Here is a 17333-nt window from a genome sequence, read left to right as displayed (position 1 = left end):
GAAATATCAGGAGGATCTAATTGTTATGTTGTTGCAACGGATTTTGAACTCTTTCCCTATAAAGTCATAGCCAGAACAGCGTTACCTAAAACTTTAGTAAGAGCCATTCTCAAGGGTCCCCTAGATCTCCAGAGAGTATTTTCAAGGAAAACTTACCTAAATTGACACTTAAATTTAAGAGATAAGATCTATAAATTAGAAATAAATGAAGGACATGATTTTTGAAGAGGCAGCCATGGTCCAACTCCTATGAAGTGCTGCAGTGTTTGGATCAAGTTTCTTAGAATATATTCTTAAAATTGGATGTTTTAATTAGTCAGGAAAACCATATTAATACACAACTTAGATAATCTTGTCATCATGAGTGATATTTTTCCTATAAATATGAATGCAGTGTGGTTAAAAAATATTAGGTATTTTGAGTCACAAAGTAGATATTAAACCATATGTGGAAGATAAATCATTGGTAGCTACCATTTTCCACTGTATTTGTGATAAAATATTCTAAGCTGGCCTCAGAGGAAGAAAACAGAAAAGCTTTGGCAAAAGTACAGTTACTAAGCAGACATCTGCACTCATGATTTCCCTGAAAAAGGCCAGTGCCAGAAACTGGAAAAAGGTTATTTCAGTTTGTATGCAGCTTTGGTATGTGAGTCCTTTGGTCTGGTACTAATCACAGCAACACTTTAAACCCAGTGCTCTGAAGATACCACACAAAGTACAATCAAAATCACAGAGAATTTAGAGACATTGAAATTCAGTTAATTTCTGTGCAGTGTAAGAGTCAGCTTTGAACTGATTATGAGCAAATCAAAATATTCTCAGAGGAAAAGCAAGAGCAAGGATCCCAGTTCTTCACTGAAGAAGGTTTTTTTTTCCTTGAAATAAAAGCATTTGGCAGTGTTGACCAGCTGACCAGAAACAAAAGGGAAAATTTTTTTGCCTCACATTTCTTTCTACACTATGAGAAAAGAAGTCTGAGGCAACTGTAAGGCATCAAACCAACTAAAATGATCTGCAGATCACTCTTAAAAAGTCAAGTCCCCCATGAAGGTAAACTGAAGGCTCTCACATCATATCTTCTCTTAAGAAAAGAGCAAAAATTTTGTCCAGAATTCTGTCTAAAAATTAGAAAGCATTAGAAGGGATAAAACATATATTTTGATTGGGTTCTTGATTTGCCTGTCTGGAAACTGTATGGATGTGTGTTATATGATGCTTTGTGATTTTAGCATGTATGTAGGTATGTTAAACAAAGGAATTAATGCTTTCCTGTTTCAGAGTTACTTCTCTTGTAATTTTTCCGATATTTCAGATAATTAAAGAACTATTCAGTGTGGCAAGCACATTTCTCTCTCTCTCAGGATTTTTCATAAAGGTGCACAGAGAAAGAAAGAGAAAACAGTTTCTATTACCGCTCCTGTTTTTCTCATGTGGAATGTGTTTGGAGAATTATTTACCTGGGGTGATTGCTTGATTGGATTCCGGTGAGAATTGTTTAAGCCTGATGGCCAATCAGATCCACCTGTGTCTGGACTCTCACCAGAGGGTCACGAGTTGAGTTAGTCAGAGAGATAGAACAAGTAGGTTTGTAGTTTGAATATCTTCCTTTTTATAGTATATTAATGCATTTTAGCATAGTTATAATAAAGAAATCATTCAGCCTTCTGAAATGACATTGGACATCCTCATTTCTTCCCATTGGGTTTGCCTGCATTTACAATAATTCAGAACTATTTCAAATAGATAAAAATGTTTCTAATTTGGTTTCCAGGTGACACACATCAACATTTTATATCACATTTGTTATATCTTAACTCTAAAATTTCTTTCAAGCCATAATTTCCTGGTATCTTTTATATTAATAACATCACTTACAAAGAAACTCAATTTAGTCTGTATGGAATTTTCCATCAGTGTGAGATTTTTACAGATTGTTCCCTCCACTATGTGCAATAGTGCCCTTAAGAGGCACTTGGAGCCAAGCTCATGCCCCAAAAATGTGCTAAATGGGGATAGCACAAAAGAAGAACTTTCTCCTTTTCTATTCTTAGCATGAGCATACTGAAGCAATAGGTGCAGTGATACCATGATAGTGTCTATTTTTCAAATAATCCATATATCTGACATAATAAAAAAAATAAAGGAACACATGTTTGGGTGTTATTTTTCCTGGTTATTACTATTAAAGGTCATATCCTTCATGGCAAGATGTCATAATAACTTTTAACATTTGAGGGGATAATTGAAATAAAATATTTAGGTCAAATCATAGTCAGCGCAGTTCACATACTCAGAAACTGGTCCAACAATTTATTGTTCAAAAATTATCTCCTCCACAGAATCACAACCATTGCATCACATGAGAGAGACTAAGAGTCTTTTAGAAAGAAATTTTCTCCCTAAGGGAAAACAAATGTAAATATTATGAAAAGAGGAAACTTTAAAGCTACTGGTTCTACTGCTTCCCACAGTGAACAAAAACTCCGATGAGCTGGGCACAGAACAAGCCAAAAGAATGAGCTACTAAGTCAAAATGGTTTGAGACAGTGCCTGTTGTGAAAAATTAGGCAAACTCAGTTCCTGCGTGTGAATAATGTGATGAGGGATAAAAAAGTAGGTGTGTTCTTACATTCTAAAGAATTACATAGAAATTGGAGATTACATAGTTTTTGGAGTTTGCTGAAGTTGTCGGGATGTGTTCCAACCACCTTGCAAACTTTAGAAGAAATACAGTCAGTGTAGAATTCTTGATAGTATATCAAAAAATACTCTCAGATTAGTAACAGTAATCGTAATAACAATCATTCTGACACCAGTTTTCCTGAGAAGCCAAGAAATTATATGAATATGAAAAGGTGTCATATATTTCCTTGACTCTGGCTGAATCTGATCACAACAACTAAAGAAATAAAATCAGTAAAGATTTGAAAGCTGTTAGAGCTGCCTAAGCCACAAATAGGATTCCTGGAATAGTTGCAATTGGATCCACTCACAGCCTCTCATGAGAAGCTCTCACCTTTAAAAAGAGACTTACTGAACATGTGGCAAAAGCTGAATTTTGTATGTTGAAGCCTATTATAGTAAACCTGAACTGGCAGTTGGTTTGATTTTCCTTATTATACTAGGTTATAAAATACCTGCTATGTGAGCAGAAGATTTTCCCTTGCAAGAGAGGCAGAGCTGGCACTAGGTGGCAGGAACTTCTATGGCTCTTTCAGTTCACTGGCTACATTACCTAAAGCCAACTGGGTTGACTTCACATCTCGGTGTGATTAACAAAAGAGGTTCTTCCCACACCTGTCCTCTGATTTAAAAGCAGATGAGTTTCACTGGCTAATAAGTTCATTAAAGCAGATGATCCCAAACCTGTATATCAGAATTCAAATGCTCAGACATGAAAATTGATTTAGGATTTTTCTTGTGATAGAGGAGAGATTATCCACAAAAGTTTTGATGAAGTTTAGTTGTTTAACCAACTTTCCTTCCCTCTGGGGTCAAGCAAATTATTCTTTTATCTTGATACGGTTCACCAATCCTTATACTGATTTCTTTCTTACTAACATCTAGATAAACTGCAACCCAGAACAGAGAAAGCTTATTGGCTGCTTCTTCAAAGCTAAAAATGTTGTACTTGGTTTTTAAAATTAAACAAGCTGTTCAGTAACAGGCAGATTTTCCATCCTTCTCTCTATTGACCTACTGATCTAATGAGTAATCAGTCAATTGATCTATCTTTAAACATATGGAATGATACCTTGTCTATCCATGGATCTATAAGTCTGTTTCTGTCTTGTTCCACCAAAATGAAGTAATTTCTTCCTAAATGTGTTTTACATTAACATTGTTCTCTTGATTTTATTGAAAGTAGTTCTGTGCCGTTTCATCAGTTTTTCAGTAATTTGTTATGATAGAGTCATAAGGGCAAAAACTCAGAAAAACATAAAGAATATGGCACAACAGCAACACAAATGGAAAGACATTCCTGTTCTGTAATATATTTCTAAACTGGCAGTTTATCAGAAACTTTCTCTAAAAAAAGAACCTCTCAGTTAGCAAGCCTGGAATAAACTCTTACTCAAAACAAAAAGGTCTGACCCAGTTGTTGGCATTATTCATATGAAATATTTCACTGGCATAATTAAAAAATACTTTAATGTTTTGTTTCAAATATTGTTGAATGCAAATACTGCAGGCCAAACTCCTTCTTTCAAAATAAATGAGCAGTTGCAGAACAATAAAAACAGTTGAGGCATTTATGCTAAGACATGAAAAGCGAGATGCCAAGGCGGGTTTCTAAACCACATTCCAAGCATTTTAAATGCCTTTTGATTGTTACCACAAATCCACCGATTGTTGTGAAAAGGGTATGTGTCATCAAGCCACAGGCAAGGCCTTGAATACATCTGGCTCAATGTTTGCAGCATTGATGTTAAAACAGTGCTCAGTCGCAGTTATGCAGCAACTATTCCCAGTCCCTCATCACCATCCTTTTATAGGGGCAGGTCTGACTCTCTGCTAATGGCACAAATTAATTCAAAAGAACAAGATGAATTCATGCGTTCTTCTCTACATAAAGCACATTTATGATTTTAAAGCTACACCACATAGTGAAACTGCATTCTTTCATCAGCCAGTATTTGCTGTGATATCTTAGAGCTCCAAATTCCCCTAGAACTTTACTGTCATGGAGGCATGCTGTCTTACCACATGGTAAGATGCTCCTTTATGCCACTCTAAGTACCAGAATAAGACCACAAGTAGTTTAAACTGAAATGCTTCCTGTATAAAATTTTGTCACTCTCCGAACCAATAATAGTGACAATAGCAGTGTTGCTTGAGAAGAACTCACAGGTAGGATTTCTTTAATCTATTTTTCCCCAAATACATTTTCTTTTGCACCTCAAAATTTATTTTGTGTTAGAAGGAAAAAAATTAGAGTTTTGGTCAGTCAGAAGTCTGGCCAGAAGAAAATCCTCAGCAAATAGATTCTGCATGCATGCATTGATTTAGCAACTATCTTGCATTTGATCTTCAGTGTACAAACGCAAAGGACTTGATATTTCCTGTGTTCAACAACCTCATTTCAGTTGATCTAGAAAGTCTATCAGTGTATGTGTTTAAAAACACATATCGCTAGTCCTATGCATCATGGGTTCAAGACGAGTATATCAAGACTAGTACAGCAAAAATTCTGTTCAGAATTTCCTGGATCAAAATATATAGGAAATCAGAGAAATCGTGCTTAATTGTTCTAAATCTGATAAAGAAGAAAACCCCTTGGACTTGTTCAACTTAGTGAGATTCTCATGGACCTACTTCTTAAAATTGTGCCAGTCCCCCTGGATGACATGCCTCCATTCTGTTGTGTCAATTGCACTGCTCAACTCTGTGTCATCTGCAAACTTCTGAGGGGGCACTTGATCTCATGTCTGTCATTGATAAAGGTATTAAATGGCACTAGTTCCAATAAAAAGCTCTGAGCAACACCACTCTTCACTGGACAGACAATCATTGACAAAAAACTGTGTCCCTTTAGCTGGTTCCTTATCCACCACATCCATGTCCACCCTTCAAATCCATGTCTGTCAGTGTGGAGAGAAGGAAGTTGTGTAGGACCATTAAAGGCTCACAGAAGTCCAGGTAGATGACATAATGCAGGCTTCCCCTTTCAACCATTTCAGTCACTTCATCAGAGAAGGCCATCTGATTGTTCAGAAGAGCATTTGCATGCAGAGATGATATTTAATGCTTTAGAAATAAAATAAATATCACAACATGCTTTGTTTTACAATGTGGGTGCAAAAATGGAGAAACTGAGCATCAGCTGTAGGCATTCTCCTCTAGATAACAACATTTCTGTAATGAAGATATTGCCGTTATCCTGCAGAAAAGCTTTCTCAACATTACATCAAAGAGATGAAATTAGACCTCAGGCAGTTGATTCCCTGTCCCCTCTACAGACATCACTTGGCTTTGGGAAGTAATAGTCGAAAATCTTTAATTTAAAGTAGTATTGGATGGACTTCAAATGATCTAGTGAGCCTTGATAATTATCTGTTCCTCTTTGATGAGATGTCTGGAATAATTTCCTGCTTCTGCTGTGATTGAAAGTATTGAGACATTTTCCAGAGTAGTTTCATAACTTTTCACTTCTGATGTTGCTTATAACAAGGAAGAAGAATCTTTGAAAATCAGGGGAACTCCCTGATAAAATGTTCCAGGAATTTTCTGAGCTTCCTGGAAGTTCAAAATTTGGCTCAGTCAGTATTAGCAAGGTCTTGAGTCACATCTTAATTTTTTTCTTACATGTCAGATCTTGCTTTTTTTTTTTTTTAATTCACATGTAATGGAAGAGCAAGGACTAGAAAAAAACACCTGTCCCATCATTGTCTTATAAGTTCAGCTTTAGTCTTCTTTCAGTAGCCTCACCTGACAAGACAGAACAAGGGTGTGTTATCCACAGTAGGGAAAAGGAGATGGAAGGGTATAGGGGAGAAATGATTTTTCTATCTGTTTTCTATCTGTACACCTATGTTGTTCGGGGGAATTATTTTCCTTTGAAAATATCTGTTTAGCGAAAAATATAGTTATTCTACAGAATGTGCCAATGTTCAGTCTGAATGGCCATGGAGCTTTCATTGTCTGTGTAACACTTGATATCATTCTAAACTCTATGCACTTCAGTGAGCCTGGAAACATAATGTTATGACCATAAATCATGCTTGTACTTTCAAAGCATTGCTTTTAAATTAGTATTATTTCTATTATAATTTATTGAATTCTCCTATATTTAGGTTAATGTGTGCTATCCAATGCATCCATTAGGGTTAGGAAAATATCTAGAATTATATGGACAATATTCATATAATTTTTCTTTAATCCTTTGAATGACGCTTGCAAACTTCTATTGAATGTTTCAATGCATCCATACAAGTAATAAACAAGCCAAGGAAAATGCAATGAGAACTGGAATCTGCTTTCTCACCCAGGCAGTGTAAATGTTATATGTAAGACAGCAACAGAAAGAAGCAAGTAAAATATTAACTCTAGAGAAAACATAAAGAATGTAGGGAACACACAAACTTTTAAAAACTGCAGGTCAGGTGAATAAAGATATCAAGACATATGGCTGGGGCTACATAATACAAAGGAAAATATAAAACAGGCCAAGTACTTTTTTCTGAATTAATATGTTATTGACTTAATTTGAATTTTAGAACTCCTATTTTTTTTCTCATTGACGAGTTCACACTCAATGAGTTTGTGTCACTGGAGAGTAAAGTGAAAGAAAGAAATGAAAACTGGATCTTAGAATAGAAAAGACTGGAAAGAACAGGACAAAGGGGTCAAACACTAAATGTCTGTGTCCAGTAATGGAAGCCAAGAGAACAGTTTCTGCTGAAACTTCTGTATCTATTAAATATTCTTACTTATATGGTAGCAGTTAGATTCAAAAATGCAGTTATTTCAGATATACAAAGGATGAAAGTGACCATCAATATTTGGTCACCAAACAGATGTTTTGTTGGATAGAAGGTGTTTTAGGATGTCTGTTTTTTTTCCAAACTTGCAGTATTACACTGCCATTTCAAAACATAGCCGAGTATAATAATGGTATTTCAAAAGATTGTAAACTAAGATTAAGAAACACTAAAACTGTATTTTTCTGGTCAATTTGAATTAATTTCTTTTTTGCTTCTGCAGGTATTGACAGTCTTTAATGCTATCACAGTCATTATTTTTCAACCTCATTCAGTGCTCAAGATGGTTGTGGAGGTGATTCAGGGTTGAAGATTGTGCCACTAAGGGATCTGGAACCTTGTTCATTGAAGAAGCTGCTTTGTTCATTTTTTACTAAATAAAGAAAAATACGAGTTGAGGATCTGTGACAGTCTTGAATTAAATTAGGAGACTCCTGAGGAATCCAAGCCTCCAATAAATCAGATGCTGTACAAGCCTGTAACAGATTATAGCTAATTTCATACTTTCCATTTGTCCAGTGTCCATCATAATATCCTTATCACCAGTTTTGGTTACATTGAGCTGTATGTTGACATTTTAGAGTACTTAACAGTGCTATTTCATCTGAAAAAGCAAGCCCATGACTTTTCAGTGTGGCACCCTAAATTAGTAAAATTATTTGACCCTTATTTAACCTTGTGAAATACAAACCAATGAATTTAGGCACTACAAATAAAATCTTTCTTCTCTTTCTGTTGAAAAATTTCCAAGATGAATTCCCCAAATTGTGAAATATTCATATATGATAATAAATATTATTGAAAACTCACAAGAAAATTAATATTCTGCCTTTTTGCAATATTTGAATAATGTGCAAGAAGTAGGATATTTGGCCACCCAGTAAACAATAAAACAAATTGTGAAATAGTTTCTCATTTATAAAAAAACCAATCTCTCCTTGCACTTATAGAGGCAGAGTCCCCATGAGGAGAAAATTTATATGATCACTTAATTGAGCTTTAATGTACCAGAAAATGCATTAAGACTCCAATCTTAGCTCTCCACTTTTCTTGACATTTGAATGCTTCTCTTTTAATAGTATTTTCCTTTATTAGGGATTTTTATATATAATTCTGTATTTTGGTCAAAGAAATTTTCCCAGGACCACTTTTATGTGTAAATTCTGTGCTTGTTAAATGTGTTTTTTCTGTTCCCAGTGTCAAAATTTTTATTGACATAAATAGCTACATCAAAATGACTTGTCAATATGTTTTCCTGCTTGCTCACTCCCAGATTATTGTTATCTGCTGTTTGAACATCCAAATCTCTCACATTGCATAAGACTGCAAAGTCTTTAGAGAATTAGGGCTTTTTGGTTTGCACAAGCTGAGGGTAGTAAAGCAGAAAGAATGAGAAATGTAAGAAAGAAAAGCAGCATTAATTATTTTGCCATGGCAGTTTCTCTGCACAGACAAAAAGTTTGTATGCACAGCTACTGTTTTGATGCAGCCTGAAGGTAATGCAGTTTATTGAAAGCACACGGACTTAGTAATCCAAAAGTTAATATCATTCAAAATGTCTAATATCTTGTAGGCCCTTCCCAGTAAAGTATTTGGTGACCTTGTCTGGAGAGATCCTTCTGAAAAGGTGTAGGTAACAAAGCCATGGATAGCCATCATGTGAAGCCTCTTCAGCAACACAACATGGTGCAAGCATAAAAGGTAAGTGAAAAATTAAAGTCAGCACTTTGACATAATTAATAAGCTGAAACAACTGGAATGCAAAGAGCATTTAAACCTTCCTGCAAAAGGTCAGGGAGAGACTGAGAACTGGGTCGAAATATGTAGCTAAGGCAGCAACATATCCCTTAGCCAGATCATTCACTCTTTCTGAGCCCTTAAAGAGATATTTACAAGCTTAGCACAGGACAATATCAACTGATAGGGTTCCTACTGGTAAGGCAAATTCAACATGCAAACTGCTTCACTTATTTTTAACAGTGATGAATTTTCATTAAAAACCAGCTGTTTTTGAACCACAGGCCTGGCAGTTAAAACCTCTCCTCATATCTGTCAGCCTGGTTCCTAGCAGTGTAGGGTATCAGCACAACAGAATAGCAAGTAGATATTTCTCAGATGGCAGCGGGGTCAGGAGCCAGCACTGTGTGCATTTGTAATTCTAATGACCACTAAAGATGAGAGTGCTATGCATGTTGTGTCAAATTTACCTCTGCAATTTACAGCAAGCTAATCAGATAACAATTTTAAAATTCAAACAGAGAAGGAAATGTTTTCAGTAGATAACACTTTTTTATAGCTATTTTCATGGCAAAACAATACAAACTCTGGAATTCTTCCAGCTCAGAGGAATGTGAATGACTTCTGAAGATATCTCCAGCAATTATGATGGCTATCATAAAAGCATTAGAGTCATTGTGATAAGTTTTATGTTAAGAAAAGTGACTACACCAACAATTAAAATCCACTCATGACAAAACAAACCAAAGACTGAACTGTGTTATCCACTGGAAATGAAGAAAGCTTTGACAAGTAGATTCCCATTTAAATTTTAGCTTCTTTGCTCCTGTATAATGGTGGTTGCATGATTTAAGACAGTGCAGTTAACAATTTATATTCAACACGGACTCTTCAAACAATTCACCCTTATTGCAGCCTGACGATTGCACCACAAACCCCTCCCTAGTGTTACGTATATTTCGCATACAAAAAAAACCCCCTGTATTCCAACCTAGACTGTGAGTACTATTTCAACAGAATAGTACATAGTATAATGTTTGTGATGAGCTCTATAATCACATTGTAGATGCAACTACAGTATGGAATAGAATAAAGTATATTTTTACCCCAATTATTATCATAACCTGCTGATTTCCAATTCAAAACTTTATGCTCAGAGGGAATGTAAAGCCATTAACTCAAGAAGCCAGGTTTGAATTCTTCTTCAGTTTACATCACATGTAAAAGCTGATGTGTGTAAAAAGTCATGATTAGTAATAATTAGTTACATAACTTATGAAGCAAGACATGCTGTTTTGTTTTCACAGATTTCAAAAGAATTCCGTTCAACATTATCTCAGCATTACTTGAAAGGTATTGATGTCAGCCTGAACTATCTCTATACCATTAAAGTACCCTCTCATAGCAAGGAGGTTGCCGAAGGGCACTTGAGACCATTAAAGGGAGCAAGTTTGGCTTTTGCATTCCAGACAATTTTCCACAGCTCTTAGGAACCTAGTGAGGTTACTTGATAATACCACTCAAACATTTCATAGCTCTCACTATCCCAACTGCACTGGCCTAGGATTTTTCAGGATATTGCAAAAGAATAATCACACATACAGAAGTATTGTGGCATTAGTCATCACCGGTTATGTGCGGTGTGAAGCTGAGTGTGTTATGAGTGCATTTAAAAGCAAAATTAATATTATCATTCCTCACACGAGGAATACTTCAGAAGGGAAAGTCTGAATGGCTTTTCTCCCCTAAGAATTCATATTATACACTGTAAACCAGCTGTACATACGTAGACCTTTTTTTCTGTTGTTTCCAGAGTGTCTTAGATCGCTTCTTTCCTGCTCACAGTAGTTCTGGCACACACCAGAAACAATCTGAAATTGTAAAGGGACCTACTTCTGGAAGGAATCCCTGTGTACATTCTTGACACTATTCAGACTGCTTCCACTGAAATTATGCAACTGCACAGGTAGGTAGCAAAGACAGATGCTTCAGCAGGAAAGACGTAATTTTACATTTATTTGCCAACAGTGAATGAATAAATATTTCTTGCAAAGAACATGAGTATGTGTGCCAAGAAAAATTTTCTCACTCCCTGTTTATAGTTCCGAGGAAGTGTTGTGTTTAAATAAGAAAACAAGTGATCATACTTTCATGTTCCAAAAAAGGTTATCAGATGTTGAAGTAAAAATGAGTCCTGTGAAAGGCCTAGGTTAAAATATTGCCTGTGTCTCTTACGTGTATGGGTGTGAGGTAACATCAAGGCAAACTCTTCAATGTTAAATCACTCTCTCAAGGAAAGCAGGACATCCCTTCCTCAGAACTCCTCCAGAAAGCAGAGTGAAGAACATAAATTTTTCAATTTTATTTTCTAAAACTTTTTGATCAGGGCTTTAATTTTTGAAAATTTCAGCATAAGCTCTATAAATTGTACCTTGGAAAAATACTTCTCCTACCTTTTTGTTCTTCAGGTTGCTCCCTTCCCTCACTAGTTGTCTTGCTTTCTTTTTTATGCTTACTTTTCAAGGGCAAAATTTAGAACATTTTTACCCTGTCCAGGGTTTGTTGCAATGTCTCCACCTCCCTTTTCCCTGAGGAACTAAGCTGGCAAAGCCCAGGGAGGGACAAACTTGGATACACAAGCAGGAACAAGTACTTACCAACTGAAGGTGGGGAAAGACAGGGAGAGAAATAATTTGGGAGTGCCTTAGGGAGATACCATTTCCCAACAATGAGCTTTATCCCAATTATTTTTGTAATTATATGCTTGAGGTCAGCTCAAGTTGGTTGAATATGTTAATAAAACTTCTGCCGTATTTTTAAAAATAGTATTTGTATCTGTGGGGGGAAATTGTGGAACGTGGAAAGAATTGAACTGGTAGTTGGTTACAATTGAAAGTTAAGTTTGATTTAGTGTTTTGCAAAATTCAGCCTGAATTTAGAACCGACTCATGGAGGCAAAACATCCATGTTTAATTTCTAATGTTTAGTATTCATGACAAGTGTGGCACCATATATTGTCTTGTAAATATTTAAATTTGATACGTTTTGCACTGTTAATCAGATAAACTGAGCACTTCCATAAACAAAATGACTTAAGTTGACCTAAGTAAATAATCAATAGGTTCCAAGGTAGTATATTTTAAAGATCATGTATCACCTTTTACTGATCATTATCAGTCCAGTTATTTTCTGAAATAGCCTGAAACAAATGACATATACCAGTGTTGAGAATTTCTTAATCTGCTCCTAGAACACTGGCAGATACCTTTTTTAAGTGATGAAAAAGTTTTGAAATATTTTATTATTAACCAAACAGACATTGTCTAATTGAGGTTAGATGACTACCTTAGTTCAAAATACAGACTGGAATTTACATGCATTATATATTTTGCTTTATGCATTATCATTGTTAACACAGCACATTCAAGTCTAGGAGACTTCTGTATAATGTTCCTTGCAGAGACTTTGAATTTTAGTTTATATCAGCAGCCCAGGATCAAATTTCACTGGTATGCAATTATATTTACATAATAAACAAACTATTAATATACGTTGGACAGTGACAGTAATCTGTTCTTATCCTTGTTGAGTTATTTGTGGTTAATGAGACCTAAATTAATGAACAAATACAGCTCTCACCAGCATAGTTCCGAGTAATCCCATTGAGAATAAATTTGCATGATGACAGGCACTGATGTGAAACTGCAGAAAATAAGGAAGAACATTCATTCAGCAGAAAACATTTGCATACAACTGTACTGGGAAAACACAAGGATATTTTTTCTTATGACAGAACAGGTTTCTCATAAGGACAAATAAAAATGTTAGCAAAATGAAAGACATTTTCTGGAAAATTTACAATCTTGTTCAGCTTAACATCAGTAAATTAATGGTATAAAGAGAAGACTACATGTGGCAACTTAGCAGCATGCAGTCTGCTATCTAATACTCAACTAACACATTTTATTCTGGTCAATTAATTCACAATTTTGCTGAAAAAGTCAATAAAATGATCAGACCTGTTGCTAAATTACCAAACAGGATTCTTCATCACGAATTTTCTGAGCACTTCTGTATTTGTCTCTCCAGTTGTTGATCAGCCAAATGGAAAGCAAGGATTTCTGTCACCTACTGAAAAGCTCTCTATGAAACATCTATTTAAAAGAAAAACTTATTCAGCCCCCATGCCATGATTATATGTAAGGAAAGAGAAAGATTCAGAGGGGCTCTGAATTTAGGAGAGAGTGAAGAAAAGTGAGATTATGTGGAATTCAGAGGTTTTGTGCCTCCTGTTTCCAAAGTGCCGTTTCTTCATATAGTGACATAAATTGTCCCTCTGATATATTATTATCCTGTGCACTATAATAATGCTGAGCCATTTTGGTCTCAGTAAATCCTGAACTTCTTTATAATATGCTTCAATGAGAGGAGTAGAATGATGCAATTATATAATCATTACTGGATATTATTATTGCAACAATTATATCTGCTAAAGAAGACAAAATGATAAAAATTCATACAGTCATGATACTGCTGATGGAAAGAAGTGTCTAAGCATTCTAGAACCATGATTTCTTAAGTTTATGAGATAGTAAATACCTAGCTGCTGACTTTTAAGTTTATGTATATGTGTGTCTGTATAGTTTAAAAATTGCTATGAATTTTAACTGCCCATTCCTTGCTAAGCAGCTACATTTCCTTACCCCAGACTCAGAGGAACGCCTTAAAATCTCAGAAAAGGATGTTCAGACACACACTTTTATGTGACTACAATGTTTGAGACTGCAGGCAAGATGGAGTTTGTTTCCATTTTCTAAATGTAGACTCTGAAGTGTAATCTGAGATGCCCAAAGGTTTGTGAGACATTCATGTGTTGTTAACAATTTTGATGAAGGACCTACAAGTGGCTCATGATCTTCTGCAGTGGCAGCCATAGGTTAGAGAAGGTACCCTAGAGAAACTCAGAACTAGACGACCCTCTCTTGGGTCTGATGATATCTAAACTCATATTCAGTCAGTGGAGTTTAGTTGATACAGTGGCATCCATAGCGTCATTTGAAGTACTCTTCAGTAAAAACAAATTTACTGAACTATGTTTAAATTAACTAAACTACGTTTCAATAGTTGTATCAATTTCATAAATTTCTATTGCCTATAAAGAAAGTCTAGACTATAATGACACTGTTAAGTCTCTAAAGTAGACATAAATATTTAAGTACCTTGATCTGTAAGCTGAACCCTGTATGACAGTCTCCAGAAGGGTTTGAGTGCCTTGTTCCTCCGATGTCTTATCTGGAAGTAAACTTACTGGATCTCCAGGGACAGCTTAAAGAGTCATTGGCTGTTTCTGCAGGTGAATGAATCAGACCCTGGATGTCTTAAATTAGGTGAGGTAGGTACATCTCTTCCTGATAATCTAAAATTTATCAGAATTATTTACTTGGGACCTATTCTCATACTTTGGTATTAATGAGAAATCAGATGCATTTTAATACATTTTCTACAAAAAAAAAAAAAATCAAGTAGTATGTAACCAATAGGAAAAAGGCAGACTAAAACTTCCAGGATGTAAAAAAACCCACTTAAACTATAATTCTAATTTTGAATCCATCTTTTAGTGGCTGGTTTTCCAAGTAGAAGTAACTGACATAATTAAGATTTGAATAAATCAATGATAGGTGCTTAGCACATAGCTTTATGTTCTAACTAAAAGAATTGTAAAGAGGTTGTTCCTTGTCATGTCCCTCATGATATTTATTTTTATGTAAATTACAGAAGGAGAAAAGGAATGCAGTTTCTATCTTAAAGAAAAACCTTGTGGCTCTGGTATATGCTAGAGATATATTTGATTTTTCTCAAATTCATAAATAATATTTATATTGATTATGAATATCCAGTTATTCAAAAACCACTTGAAAGCATTGTACTGCTCAGATAGTTTCTTGTTAGTTAAAATGTACTTCACAAGCAGGACTTTGCTCTAGTCCCCACCTAGCCCCAGCAATGACAAGAATGGTGATGACATGCAACAGGAAAACCAAACCCAGAATACAGGTCTCTGCATCAAGCTCCACACAATATGGCATAAAGATGTAGGCTTAATTCTTTCTTTAGTGAGATACAAGCCTAAATTTAGGCACTTCGTTTCTTAAATCTCCTCAACTGCTCTGCAGAAAGGGAATTACCCCAGAGAAATTTTAAGAAAGGTCTTCACTGTGTGTGTAAGGACACCTAGGCATGATAACCCCAATATAGATTCCAGCTTTACTTCCAGTAGTCCACTTAAAACGCTTTATTTATTACTATTTGCAGTAAATTTTGTACTAATGATCGCTGCAAAGAGATGAAGAACAAGTATGCATTTGTGCCCTCTTCTGTGGCCCCTGCAGCTTTAGATGAGAAAGGTCTAAGAGTTATTGTCCTAATGACCCAGGACAGAAAGATGGGAGAAAGATTTTTTTAATAACTTTACTCCATTAAACAGACAGATGAAGCTTTTGAAGATTTTGCTGTGAACACAGCCTATCAAGCACATCATGACCCACCCTGAAACAGAAAAATGTGATACTAGAAAAGTCAGAGACATTTTATAACTCAGTCTTCTGATGAAAGCGCATGTAACATATGCATGTTTACAGACTTATATTTCCAATGACATCTGTTCTGTTTAGCACTCCTCTCTCTATGCATGGACCACAGATGGACTGGCACAAAACTAAGCATGACCTGCCCATAGACGATTTAATTTTGATATATTATTATGATATATTAGGAAGGTACACACATTTCTGGAAAACATCAATTGCCAGAAAAAAGGAGCTTTTACATGTCTCAGCTAGCTCTCTCTCTGTCAATCTGCAACAAAGAGGAAGACTCGCATGATTTTGGTAGATATGGTAACAGAAAGGGCAGCCAAACTCTTGGACTAGAACTAGTAAGAACAGGACACTTGGCTTTGACACTGGCAGGCTTCCTGGTAGATTTTGACCCTGATGTCCATTAAGCTTTAGGACTGTATCAGCAGAATCTTGTAACATGTCTTGCACAGCAAAGTTGCAAGAAACAACATCATGAGATTCTTGAAGTCTGAAGAGACATATGGAAAACAGTCTTGTCCCTTTTTTCCCTGCTACACACATTAACAAGCTGGGATTTATACATTGTGTCTGCAGCAGCCAACCCTTGTGCTACACACCATAAGGCTCAAATCATTAGTATGTTTTTAGTGTTCATATGCTTTCGTGCTAACTGATGAAGGAAATACTTCTATAAAGAAAATGCATAATCCTTCAGCACTAGAAGAATTTAAAACTGTTTCTGTACCAGTAAATCTTGTGGACCAGAGTCCTGTGTTCCGGACTTTTATTCTGATGAAAAAGTACAGTTCATGGTGATAAAGTCTTACCTCACTTACCTTCAAAATTGTTGTGAATGATCCCTGGTCTGTGCAAAATCTACTGTTGTTCCTATGCATTATTGCAAATTAGCATGAAACACTAACAAGCAGCGTTCCTAACAACTTTGTACCCTGGTACATAAGCTACCTTCAAATTTGGTGGGCTATAAAAAAAAAAAAGATTGATCTTAAGAAAAACACTACTTGCATCACAAGAAAGGAAAATGTGAAATAAACATATTTTCAGAAATTCCTCCAAAAGCATTTTGACACACATTCCATTCCCCTGAAATGTCAAATCTCACATTCCCAGTGGATGTCTTCAGCTTTGCCCATTAGAGAGAAGAGTAATCTTGAAAACGTCAGGTATCTCAAGGGAAGTGCTCTTGATCAGAATAATTAGTAATAACTACTTCATGGCAGGACCTCGTTTATGGACAGAGCTTTTAAGAAGTCATTTTATACATCTTTATTCTTCCACTTTACTTACAAACAAGTTACTGCAAATTGCTTAAAAGTTTGGTATGTAAAATATTTTCCTTTATCAAAATACATTTGGGAGCTGAGGGTAAGAAACCAAACATAGTTTTATTTATTTTTTCTTAAACAAGAAAAATCTCACAGAAGTTATTTTAATTTAATTCACCCATTGTTTCCAAATTCTTTGACAAGTGGAGTCTTTTGACTAATTACATTTATTGACCAGAGTTTTTAAT

This window comes from Anomalospiza imberbis, chromosome 5, assembly GCF_031753505.1.
Source record: "Anomalospiza imberbis isolate Cuckoo-Finch-1a 21T00152 chromosome 5, ASM3175350v1, whole genome shotgun sequence".
In the NCBI taxonomy this organism is placed as follows: domain Eukaryota; kingdom Metazoa; phylum Chordata; class Aves; order Passeriformes; family Viduidae; genus Anomalospiza; species Anomalospiza imberbis.
Note: the sequence above shows the minus strand (reverse complement) of the source record.